This window comes from Triticum dicoccoides, chromosome 3B (genome assembly GCF_002162155.2).
Source record: "Triticum dicoccoides isolate Atlit2015 ecotype Zavitan chromosome 3B, WEW_v2.0, whole genome shotgun sequence".
In the NCBI taxonomy this organism is placed as follows: domain Eukaryota; kingdom Viridiplantae; phylum Streptophyta; class Magnoliopsida; order Poales; family Poaceae; genus Triticum; species Triticum dicoccoides.
This window is the reverse complement of record NC_041385.1, coordinates 455,583,620-455,596,593: the sequence shown is the minus strand read 5'-3', so window position 1 is coordinate 455,596,593 and position 12,974 is coordinate 455,583,620. Positions and strand designations below refer to the sequence as shown.

Below are 12,974 nucleotides of genomic sequence, written 5' to 3'. Positions count from 1 at the left end.
GTAAGGTGAAGGAGGCCCAACAGAAAAAAGACCTTGAACTAGCTGAGAAGATCAAGCTTGCTGACGAGAAGTTAGCTTCAGTCACCGAGCTTGAACAAGAAAATACCAATCTGAAAGCTGCTCTTGGGAAGAAAAATGATCTGGAGGCCTTCCTGAGTGGTCTTGCCAAGAAGCTGTTTCTTATGCTTGAAGGTAAACCTTTATGCTCAACAATCATTTTCAACTGTGATTTTTCCATTCGACCGTTGCCTTGACTCGGTGATCGCCCTTGCAGAATTTTGTCAAGACTTTGAAGAAGAGACTAGCCGGCTGGAACCAAACCTTGACCCCGTTAATTCTCCGGTGAACGACGAAGTTGCCATGAATGTTTTCCGACTGGAGTCCCGTGTCGCAGCTGTCGTGGACTATCTCGCAAGGCTGAAGGTCGCCACATCTCGCATCGACTCAATGCTCTAGCCCAGGGAGACACTCCAGCACGACCTCGAGTCGCTGATGGTTCGCTTGAACACAGTCCCTGGTCGAGTGCAGGAGTGGAAAAAGTCCTCGGCTCGGTGCGGTGCAGATGTTGCTCTGTGTCTGGCCCGAGTCCACTGCAAAGATGCGCGAGAAGACAAGCTGGCGGCCCTCCGGGTGGCCAACACCAAGAAACACGACTTCAGGTCCTTTATGGAAACTTTCATTGCTGCTGCCACTCGGATCGCAGATGGAATTGATCTTGATGAGTTTGTTGCACCTTCCAGCCCTCCACAGGAGGGGTAAAAAACTTCTTTTACGCTCGATGCTTTAAATTTGCCTCGGTATGCCGAGTGGAGTTGTAACCGATAAACTTTAACAGGCTTAGCGCCTGAGCACTTTCGGTTCCTTTAGGTATCGTTCCGAACTTGAATTTGATGTTTGAACATGATTGCTTTTGGCTTGAAATGTCTTTTGCAGGTTCAAAGCAAGACGCTCACCGCAGTCGACTTATTCCTTAATCCACTTAGGCGAGCACTGGGCTGCAGCTAAGCCCTCGAGTGAGAGGTTTGCTCTTCACTCGGTAGGATTTTTATATCTTAGGCGAGCACTGGGCTGCAGCTAAGCCCCCGAGTGAGAGGTTTGCTCTTCACTCGGTAGGATTTTTATATCTTAGGCGAGTACTTGGACTGCAGCTAAGCCTCCGAGTGGAAGTCTGGCTTACCACTCGGTAGGATTTTGATAACTTAGGCGAGTACTTGGACTGCAGCTAAGCCTCCGAGTGGAAGTCTGGCTTACCACTCGGTAGGATTTTTATAACTTAGGCGAGTACTTGGACTGCAGCTAAGCCTCCGAGTGGAAGTCTGGCTTACCACTCGGTAGGATTTTTATAACTTAGCCGAGTACTTGGACTGCAGCTAAGCCTCCGAGTGGAAGTCTGGCTTACCACTTGGTAGGATTTTTATAACTTAGGCGAGCACTGGGCTGCAGCTAAGCCCCCGAGTGGAAGTCTGGCTTACCACTCGGTATGATTTTTATAACTTAGGCGAGTACTTGGACTGCAGCTAATCCTCCGAGTGGAAGTCTGGCTTACCACTCGGTAGGATTTTTATAACTTAGGCGAGCACTGGGCTGCAGCTAAGCCCCCGAGTGGAAGTCAGGCTTACCACTCGGTAGGATTTTATTTAATCTTAGGCAAAACGGATTCGCAGCTAAGCCTCCGAGTGGGATCTGGCTCACCACTCGGTAAGGATTTTTACAAACTTAGGCGAAACGGATTCGCGGCTAAGTCACCCACTGAGGGGAAAATTTTATTGGACAAAAATAAAAAGTGACAAAAATTATGGAGGAACTATGACACTATTATTTTGAAATCCATGAACTACAGGAGTACTTTATTGCAACTCATCCGAGTGATAAACTTAAGTGTAAAATGGGCGGAGTAGTTCCGCGTTCCAAGCTCGGGGCTCGTCGATATTATGTTCGACGTTGTAAAGACGGTATGCCCCGTTGTGGAGAACTTTGGTGACGATGAAGGGTCCTTCCCAAGAAGGAGCAAGATTGTGTGGTTTCTTCTGATGCACTCAGAGGACTAAATCTCCTTCTTGGAAGGCTCGACCCCTCACATTTCTGGCGTGGAAACGACACAAATCTTGTTGGTAGATGGTCGATCGGATCAGAGCCATCTCCCTTTCTTCCTCTAAAAGGTCGACTGCGTCCTGCCGTGCTTGTTCAGCTTCTGCTTCGTTGTAGATCTCAACTCGAGGAGCATTGTGGAGAAGATCACTCGGCAAGACTGCTTCAGCTCCGTAGACCAAGAAGAATGGAGTTCTTCCGGTCGATCGATTAGGTGTGGTCCGCAGTCCCCAAAGCACCGAGGGAAGTTCGTCGACCCACGCTCCAGCTGCATGCTTGAGATCACGCATCAGTCGGGGTTTCAATCCCTTGAGAATCAGGCCATTGGCTCACTCTGCTTGTCCATTCGTCTGCGGATGGGCGACTGAAGCGTAGTCGACTCGTGTGCCTTGAGAGTTGCAGAAATCCCTGAATTCCTCCGAGTCAAAGTTCGACCCATTATCCGTAATGATGTTGTGCGGGACTCCATATCTGAATATCAGTTCCCTGATGAAGCTAACAACAGTACCGGCGTCAAGGTTCTTGATTGGTTTAGCCTCAATCCACTTGGTGAACTTGTCGACTGCCACCAGTACGTGCGTGAAGCCACTCCGACCTGTTCTCAAAGGACCAACCATGTCGAGCCCCCATACTGCGAAAGGCCAGACGAGTGGAATGGTCTTCAGAGCTGATGGAGGCTTGTGCGACATATTCGAGTAGAACTGACATCCCTCGCACTTATCCACTATTTCCTTTGCCATCTCATTCGCCTTCGGCCAGTAAAATCCGGCTCGGTATGATTTGGCCACGATGGTCCGAGAGGACGCATGATGACCACAGGTTCCCGAGTGGATATCATTAAGGATGATTCGACCTTCTTCTGGTGTTATGCACTTCTGACCAACTCCAGTCGCGCTTTCTCTATATAACTGTCCTTTGATTACGGTAAAGGCTTTAGATCAACGGACGATCTGTCGAGCCTCTTCCTCATCCTCCGGAAGCTCTTTTCTCAGGATATACGCGATATACGGAACTGTCCAGTCGGGAATGACCACCAAGACCTCCATGACCAAGTCGACCACTGCTGGGACCTCAACCTCAGTCGGATCTGTGGCACTCTTGGGCTGTGGAGCTTCTTCGGTGAAAGGATCTTCTTTGACTGACGGAGTGTGTATATGCTCCAAGAACACACCACTCGGAATGGCTCCTCTCTTGGAACCTATCTTTGCTAGATCATCGGCTGCTTGATTTTTCAGTCGGGGTATATGATGGAGCTCCAACCCCTCGAACTTCTTTTCCAGCTTCCTCACTGCACTGCAGTATCCAGTCATGGCTGGGCTTCTCACGTCCCACTCCTTCATCACTTGGTTGACCACTAAATCTGAATCGCCATAGACCATCAGGCGACGGACGCCGAGTGAAATGGCCATGCGCAATCCGTATAAGAGGGCCTCATACTCTGCCTCATTGTTGGAGGAATCAAAGTGAATCTAGAGCACATATCTGAGCTTATCTCCTCTGGGGGAAACCAGGACAACCCCAGCACCGGAACCATTCAACATCTTAGAGCCATCAAAAAACATGGTCCAATGCTCCGAGTGAACTTCAGTCGGCTGCTGCTGTTCAATCCACTCGGCGAGGAAATCTGCTATTGCCTGGGACTTAATGGCTTTCTTTGCCTCAAACTTGATATCAAGGGGAAGAAGTTCAATCGCCCATTTTGCCACTCGACCAGTTGCATCTCTGTTGTGCAAAATCTCTGATAGTGGAGCGTCGCTGACGACTGTGATGGAATGATCAGAGAAATAATGAGCAACCTTCTTTGTGGTCATGTATATTCCATACACAAGCTTCTGATAATGAGGATATCTCTGCTTGGATGGAGTCAAGACTTCAGACAAATAATACACTGGGCGCTGAACTTTGAAAGCTTTTCCTTCTTCTTCCCGCTCGACCGTAAGCACTGTACTGACGACTTGTCCTGTAGCTGTGATATAAAGCAACAGAGGCTCTTTGCTGATTGGAGCAGCAAGCACCGACTGGGTGGAGAGCAGAGCTTTTAGCTCGGCAAATGCTGCATCAGCTTCTGGAGTCCACTCGAACTTGTCTGCCTTCTTCATCAATCGGTAAAGAGGCAATGCCTTTTCACCGAGTCGTGAGATGAATCGACTTAATGCGGCCAAGCATCCAGTAAGCTTCTGGACATCGTGCACTCGCACAGGGCGTTTCATTCGGAGAATAGTGCCGATCTTTTCTGGATTAGCGTCGATCCCTCGCTCGGAAACGAGAAAACCGAGTAACTTGCCACCAGGAACTCCGAATGTGCACTTTGATGGATTGAGCTTGATATCATACCTTCTGAGGTTGGCAAATGTTTCGGCGAGGTCAGCGAGCAGGTCGGAACCTTTTCGTGACTTGACGACGATATCATCCATATACGCTTCCACATTCCGACTGATTTGAGTGAGTAGACACTTCTGAATCATTCGCATAAATGTGGCTCCGGCATTCTTGAGGCCGAATGGCATGGTGATATAGCAGAAGCACCCGAATGGAGTGATGAAAGCTGTTTTTACCTCGTCGGGTCCGTACAGACTGATCTGGTGGTACCCGGAGTAGGCGTCTAGAAAAGACAATCTCTCGCATCCCGCGGTCGACTCAACAATTTGATCTATGCGAGGGAGAGGAAAATGATCTTTCGGGCAGGCCCGGTTGATGTGCTTGAAATCAATGCACATTCGGAGCGATTTGTCCTTCTTGGGAACCATGACGACATTAGCGAGCCACTCGGAGTGGTATATCTCTCGGATAAATCCTGCCGCCAACAGTCGAGCCACTTCCTCACCAATGGCTTTTCTCTTCTGGACGGCGGACCGCCGAAGATGCTCTTTGACTGGTTTTGCTGATGAGTCGACTCTTAGGCGATGCTCAGCCAGTCCCCTGGGAACACCTGGCATGTCAGCGGGCTTCCATGCAAAAATGTCCCAGTTCTCACGGAGGAACTGGATGAGCGCTTCTTCCTATTTCGGGTCGAGTGTTGTGGAGATGTGGGTCGGGGCTGCATCGGGGTCGGTCGGGTGAATGTGAACAGGCTTCGTCTCACCGGACGACTGAAATGCAGATTCTGTGGCGGGTTTCTTGGATCGCAGCAAATCACTCGGATCTGCGTTTTGCTTGTATTCTTCAAACTCGACCGCTGTCACCTGGGAATCAGCAATCTTTGAGCCCTTCTGAAAGCACTCTCCTGCCTTTTTCCGATCACCGGTGACAGTGATCACTCCTTTGGGGCCGGGCATCTTCAATTTGAGGTACACGTAACATGGTCGAGCCATGAACCGTGCATAAGCTGGTCTCCCCAAAATGGCATGATATGCACTCTGAAAATCCACGACCTCAAACGTCAACTTCTCTTTGCGAAAATGTTTCGAATCACCAAACACCACGTCCAGAGCTATTTGGCCGAGTGACTCGGCTTTCTTCCCTGGTATAACTCCATGAAAGCTCATGTTACTGGTGCTCAGTCGGGACATCGAAATGCCCATTCCTTTCAGTGTGTCTGCATACAACAAATTCAGCCTGCTACCACCGTCCATCAGCACTTTTGTCAGTGGAGTGCCTTCGACAACTGGATCGACCACCAGAGCTTGCCTCCCAGGGGTGGCAATATGAGTCGGGTGATCAGATTGGTCGAATGTGATGGGTGTTTGGGACCATCTCAGATAATTTGCTTTTGCTGGGGTAACCATGTTCACCTCGCGGTTAATGACTTTCAATCGACTCTTGCTTTCCACATCTGCAAAGATCATCAGAGTGGAGTTGACATGCGGATATCCTTCCTCACTGTCCTCCTTGTCTTCGGCCTTGTCCGACTCCTTTTCCTTGTCTTTAGACTGTTTTCCTTGAAACTGCTGGATCAGGAGTCGACATTGGCGAGTGGTATGCTTTGGGTAAATGATATTCCCCTCTTCGTCTTTCTTCGTGTGGATATGACACGGCATATCCATCACGTCGTTCCCTTCTTTATCCTTTACCTTCTTAGGGTTCCAGGATCCTTTTGGTTTCCCTTTAAACTTTCCATGAGCCACGGCCAGAGCCTCTCCAGGAGCTGCCGGTTCAGCCTTCCGCTTCTGTTTTCGACTGGTGTTTCCCTTCTCCGACTGGCTCGGCTTGTGCTTGCCGCTTCAGAGTCGGTCTTCTTCTTCACCGTTGGCGTACTTGGTAGCAATTTCCATCATCCGACTCAAGGTCATGTCTCCGGTTCGACCAAATTTCAAACTCAATTCTCTGTTCTTGACGCCATCCTTGAAGGCGCAGACTGCCTGATGATCAGACACATTCTCCACAGTATGGTGCAAAGTGATCCATCTCTGAATATACTCCCTGAGAGTCTATTGGTCTTCTGCACGCAGACTTGCAGCTCCGTCAATCCAGCCGGTCGCTTGCAAGTTCCTTCAAACGTTCTGACGAACACTCGGGACAGATCTTCCCAAGTGTAAATGCTGCTAGGAGGTAACTGGTTCAACCACGCTCTGGCAGAACCTTCCAACATGAGGGGCAAATGCTTCATGGCCACCTCGTCATTCACACCACCAATCTGAACTTCCACTCGGTAGTCCTCAAGCCAAGTTTCAGGCTTAGACTCACCGGTGAACTTGCTGACTCCTGTTGCCAACCTGAAATTGGGAGGAATCACTGCGGCTCTGATAGCTCTGCTGAAACATTCCGGACCAGAAACATGCACTCGACTGCTCGTGGGTGCATCTCTGTCGAGTCCACCTCGATGGGCTCTGTTCCGGTCGACCAAGCCTTGCACGATAATGGATCGCGCGTCGAAGCCTGGTTCTCTGGGGTCAACTGGAACTCTTCGCCCCGCACTGAGCTGACATCTGTCATCTTGCTGCTGAGGAGCGTAAGACCCACCCCTCGGAGGGGAAGTGGGCACTCGACGCCTATCATCTCGGTCGTGTCGGTCTCCATATTGGTCTCGCCGATTCTCGCACCCTTCACGCCGCGGAGGCGATCTGGGACTATGAGCCGACTGAACCGTATTCGTAGCGATGGATCGACTGTGAATTCTGTTGCGCGACTGCGACACGGCTGAATTCTGATCTCCTGCTGCCCGGAGCAGATCCCTGATCTGCATCAAGCCTCTGCCAGCTTCCGACTGAGAGGGCTGAATGGACTCTGCTATACGGGTCGCAGCTGCTAAATTCTGGATTGGGGTTCGATATACCTGAGTCGGCGGGAAGAGTTGACGTCGATTGGCGTCGGGAACTCGTTGCCGCGCGCGCTCGTCGAGTGCTCGCTGAAGATTCTCCAGGCGAGCGCGTTCGGCCAAATTGGCCAAACGTGCCTCCTCCAAGGCGCGAGCCTCGGGGGTTTCTCCTGCGATGGGAGTATGCAGGGCATCCATGTTCCTGCGGCGAAGTTCCTCTCTTTGCAGAGAGTCGAGTGGCTCGGGCTGGTACTCTTCGTGGTCTCGTGCGGGGTCGCCTCCGTCGCCTGCCCCACCATCACGGGCGAAGCCAGGGGGGCTGCGAGGCCCGTCGACCATCAGGATTTCTGCCGCTAGATCACTGCTATCGCATTCGGATGCAGTCTCTACGGAGCCAGTCGACAGATCGAACAGGCCGTAGAGAGATTCGTCGGGCTCGATTGCCGCAACTTGGGTGGTGGCCGTCTGGCGAGCCACCGCGTGTCTCACCCACCGCTGAAGCCTCGACCGACCCGAGCGCTTGCGCTGGCGGGAGACCGGGAGGGTGGTCGACAGGGGAGTCGACCGATATGGGGTCGACGGTTGCCGCCGCAGAACGCCGCGGACACATGCGCGAAAATGCGTTGCACCGCGGACGGGGAGCGCATCGACGTCGAGTGGAGCCACCTGGAGCCAGGCGGAGTCGTCGGCGACGAAGGTGAGAGCACCGAGACGAATCTCTCGACCCTCGACCAAAACTCCAGCAGCTACCATGATGAAAGTACTCGGAAGAATCGCAACTTCTCCACAAAATCGCTAAAACACCGGCCCCACGGTGGGCGCCAACTGTCGTGGATCTAAGTCTGACAGTAGAGTGGGGGGTAGGTATGGAGAGGTAAGGTCCTAGCTATGGAGAGGTTGTAAGCACAAGAGATGTACGAGTTCAGGCCCTTCTCGGAGGAAGTAAAAGCCCTACGTCTCGGAGCCCGGAGGCGGTCGAGTGGATTATGTTGTATATGGATTACAGGGTGCCGAACCCTTCTGCCTGTGGAGGGGGGTGGCTTATATAGAGTGCGCCAGGACCCCAGCCAGCCCACGTAATGAAGGGTTTAAGGTACATTAAGTCCGGGGCGTTACTGGTAACGCCCCACATAAAGTGTCTTTACTATCATAAAGTCTACTTAAGTACAGACCGTTGCAGTGCAGAGTGCCTCTTGACCTTTTGGTGGTCGAGTGAGTCTTCGTGGTCGAGTCCTTCAAGTCAGTCGAGTGAGTCCCTCGTAGGTCGACTGGAAGGTGATCTCTTCTAAGGGTGTCCTTGGGCAGGATACTTAGATCAGGTCTGTGACCCTATCCTAGGTACATGACTCCATCAATATGCCCTAGAGGCAATAATAAAAGGATTATTATTATATTTCCTTGTTCATGATAATTGTCTTTATTCATGCTATAATTGTATTATCCGGAAATCGTAATACACGTGTGAATACATAGACCATAATATGTCCCTAGTAAGCCTCTAGTTGACTAGCTCGTTGATCAACAGATAGTCATGGTTTCCTGACTATGGACATTAGATGTCGTTGATAGCGGGATCACATCATTAGGAGAATGATGTGATGGACAAGACCCAATCCTAAGCATAGCACAAGATCGTGTAGTTCGTTTTGCTAGAGCTTTTCCAATGTCAAGTATCTCTTCCTTAGACCATGAGATCGTGTAACTCCCGGATACCGTAGGAGTGCTTTGGGTGTACCAAACGTCACAACGTAACTGGGTGACTATAAAGGTGCACTACAGGTATCTCCGAAAGTGTCTGTTGGGTTGACACGGATCGAGACTGGGATTTGTCACTCCGCATGACGGAGAGGTATCTCCGGGCTCACTCGGTAATGCATCATCATAATGAGCTCAAAGTGACCAAGTGTTTGGTCACGGGATCATGCATTATGGTACGAGTAAAGTGACTTGCCAGTAACGAGACTGAACGAGGTATTGGGATACCGACGATCGAGTCTCGGGCATGTAACGTACCGATTGACAAAGGGAATTGTATACGGGGTTGCTTGAATCCTCGACATCGTGGTTCATCCGATGAGATCATCGAGGAGTATGTGGGAGCCAACATGGGTATCCAGATCCCGCTGTTGGTTATTGACCGGAGAGCCGTCTCGGTCATGTCTACATGTCTCCCGAACCCGTAGGGTCTACACACTTAAGGTTCGGTGACGCTAGGGTTGTATGAATATTGAGTATGCAGCAAACCGAATGTTGTTCGGAGTCCCGGATGAGATCCCGGACGTCACGAGGAGTTCCGGAATGGTCTGGAGGTAAAGAAAACTATATAGGAAGTGCTGTTTCGGCCATCGGGAAAGTTTCGGGGTCACCCGGTATTGTACCGGGACCACGGGAAGGGTCCCGGGGGTCCACCGGGTGGGGCCACCTATCCCGGAGGGCCCCATGGGCTGAAGTGGGAGGGGAACCAGCCCCTAGTGGGCTGGTGCGCCCCCCTTGGGCCCCCCTGCGCCTAGGGTTGGAAACCCTAGGTGGGGGGGGCGCACCACTTGCCTTGGGGGGCACTCCACCCCCCTGGCCGCCGCCCCCTTGGGAGATTGCATCTCCCAGGGCCGGCGCCCCCCTGGGGGCCTATATAAAGGAGGGCAGGGGGGAGGGCAGCCACACCCTGTGTCTTGGCGCCTCCCTCCCCCTGCTACACCTCGTCCTCCTCCCGCAGCAGCTTGGCGAAGCCCTGCCGGAGTTCTGCTGCATCCATCACCATGCCGTCGTGCTGCTGGATCATCATCAACCTCTCCTTCCCCCTTGCTGGATCAAGACGGAGGAGACGTCACGCTGACCGTACGTGTGTTGAACGCGGAGGTGCCGTCCGTTCGGCGCTAGGATCTCCGGTGATAGGATCACGACGAGAACGACTACTTCAACCCCGTTCTTTTGAACGCTTCCGCTCGCGATCTACAAAGTGGTATGTAGATGCATCTCTCCTTTCACTCGTTGCTTAGATGAACTCATATATGGATCTTGGTGAAACCGTAGGATTTTTTTTTATTTTCTGCAACGTTCCCCAACATGTGATTGTTTGGATCTGCCCCTCTCTTCCTTTTATAGTGGTAGTAGATTATCTAATCCACTAAGCGATAGAGAAGAGAGAAAGAAGTGATAATGATAGATAGTCACTAATCACATCAGGTTGGACATAGTACAACCAACAAATACCAACTCTATTATTGAGTGACAACTTCTTAGGTACTTAACGGTGGACCATTTTATGAAACAAGGCGAGAGTTAAAAAAATGTCATGCAAGTGCATAGGCTGGGCACCTTTGAAGCAAACCCTAAAGGTTTAACAATATATCCATTATGAGCTATGCCACCTAAATTCCTACCACATTAGCAGGTGTGCAACTATTTACCAAACTGCACGCTAAGCAGACAACCAATCAATACTAATGATTTTGTATACAGTTGATATTAACACTTTTGCGACGAAGTAGTGTGTAAGAAATTAAAAAAAATCTATTTCCCAAACAGAAGTTAATGTTTTTATTAGAAGTCAGATTGTTCACTGTCAACATATGATGTACAACCATCATCCATTGTCTTTGACCCATCTTAATAGTCACATGACTGGATGCAAAAGGAATAGAGTGTTCACACAGAAAATTAATACTCCATCTGATAAAAAAAGTCTCGTGTCTTAAATTCAAATTTGAACTAAAGCTGGACGAAAACTGACATTTTTTTGGATCGAAGGGAGTACCACCTATTTTTCCAAGAACAAGCAACAACATGTTTCCTGTGACATATGTAGTGTACTTAGAGAACCGCCTCCATTTGACATATATAGCGTACTTGGAGTATCATCGTCTCAATTGACGTCCTCGGTCCAATTCATGTCTCACCTCGGTCCAATTCATGTCTCACCTCAGACTTAACCTCACCCGATGAATCATGACAACACGTCGTACCTTAATTTATTGGAGAGTTTAAATGCAATATCAATTGCATTTGCGACTGCTAACGAGTCAACCACCTCCTCATTGACAATCTCTTCATGTCCGCTCCATCCACCACCCGTTGTTTTACATCCCCTTACACCATTACGTGGACTCAAAATCGCCTCTTGTTGTCGGAGTTGCTAAAAAAAGCACTGAAGCCAGTGATGAATTGTCTGCAATCTCTTATTCGTAGAGAATTATACCTCAGAACAACAAACCTATCCCTTCTATCTGTTGAATTTTCGTATAGACATTTCACATAAGATTGCGAAGATAAATGAGAATCACACTTCATTTCATTTCTCTCTCATACGAAACAAAAAACCTAAACAAGAAGCGAGAAAGGACAAAAAAGCACAAATCATATATCCCTTGTGCTGTATTTTTTTGATAGAAACCAGAGCCTCCTCCTCCTCCTCCTCTTCCCCATCTCTCCCATCCTTCTGACCTCCTCCTCTCTCTCTAAAAAAAGCTTCTCGTGCTTATAAATACCCTCCCTTCCCTCCCGGTGCGAGTTCCTCCGCCCGATCCCCTTCCGCCCCCTCCCGACGATCGCCCCCGCTCGTCCCACCGCGGTGGGCGATCGCTCCTCTCCTCCGTGCGCGCGATTCCTGAGGCGAGGCGACCGACACCAGATTCCGCCGGCCGGCCCACCTCCCCCGCTTCGCCGATCGGATCGCGTGCTCCATGAGGTGACGATCTGCGAATTCCCGCATTACCCGCCGGGTTTTCACCCTATTATTCGGGCAGGATTGCGTTAGGTGGGTGCTAAGGCATCTGGATGGCTGCGGTGGCGTGAGTGGGAGCTGGGAGAAGGAATTGGATTCGAGGGCGTGTGCAATTTGAGTGCTACGTACGGCACAGCTCGCAATTTTTGTTAGTAGTAGTATGGTGATGGTGCGCCCGTGAGAGTTTAAGAGTGCATAGTCATTCGGTCAATTTTTGCTCGCTATTGTGGATGATTTTCTCGTCTATGGTTAGTGGCTACACTTTAGAAAATATTGGATTTGCCTAATATTTCTGCTTTATTTGCTCGTGTTTGGTTTGGGGGAAGGGGGTGGTTGGTGGGCGTCGGGATGCTAAAGGGTGCATCTGTTATTTTTAGGTGAAACTATGATGCTCTTCTTAGTGTGCAATTTCTTGATATTTTTTATTGGAGCTGCATGTGCATGTGGTGAATGCAGAGAATTTTGCTGAGAAATGATGGACTCATGATTATGTTGATAAACAGGAATATTACCAGTGTTCTTTTGCGTGGTTGAGTCATTAATGGAGTTTGGGGTGTTGCACCTGCAAACTTTTTGCGAGGTTGGTAGTTGTTTGGTTGGGTGTTTGGAATTCTGATTACTTTTTGGTCAGTGTGGAAGTAGATTGGGGGATTGATTTTGTATACGCATGGGATAATAGGATTACATTGTTGCCCTTTTTTGGATTTGTGGTCTGTCTGGTAGTGCTGATGATATAGCCTTAGGTATGACAACAGGTTTTGGACAGTTGGAGAATATTTGTTGAAAATGAATTTTCTTGTTAATTGGTGGTAATTATGATTCTGGTGGTTGTTATATGAATTATGGATATGATGTTAGTTGCTCGTAGATGTTTTCTTAATGCAGATTACATTATTTACCATTGTCATGAAACATTCAGTTTTTGCCTTTTTTTGGTTGTCCAAGCCAAGCCGTTGGTTAGTCTTAACTCTG

At 49.7% G+C, this 12,974-nt stretch overlaps 1 protein-coding gene across 4 annotated transcripts in view; it reads left to right on the top strand.

The window, feature by feature from the left end:
* Positions 1-11,700: 11,700 nt before the first annotated feature.
* Positions 11,701-12,974, top strand: part of LOC119276496 (probable E3 ubiquitin-protein ligase ZFP1) — a 10,013-nt gene continuing 8,739 nt past the window's right edge. For 2 of the 4 annotated variants that reach the window (XM_037557565.1, XM_037557562.1), the window contains exon 1: positions 11,702-11,966. The gene's annotated coding sequence lies outside the window, so the exon portion shown is untranslated. Of the gene's footprint in view, positions 11,967-12,974 lie in introns of all 4 variants that reach the window. The other 2 variants (XM_037557564.1, XM_037557563.1) reach the window with 2 other exon arrangements.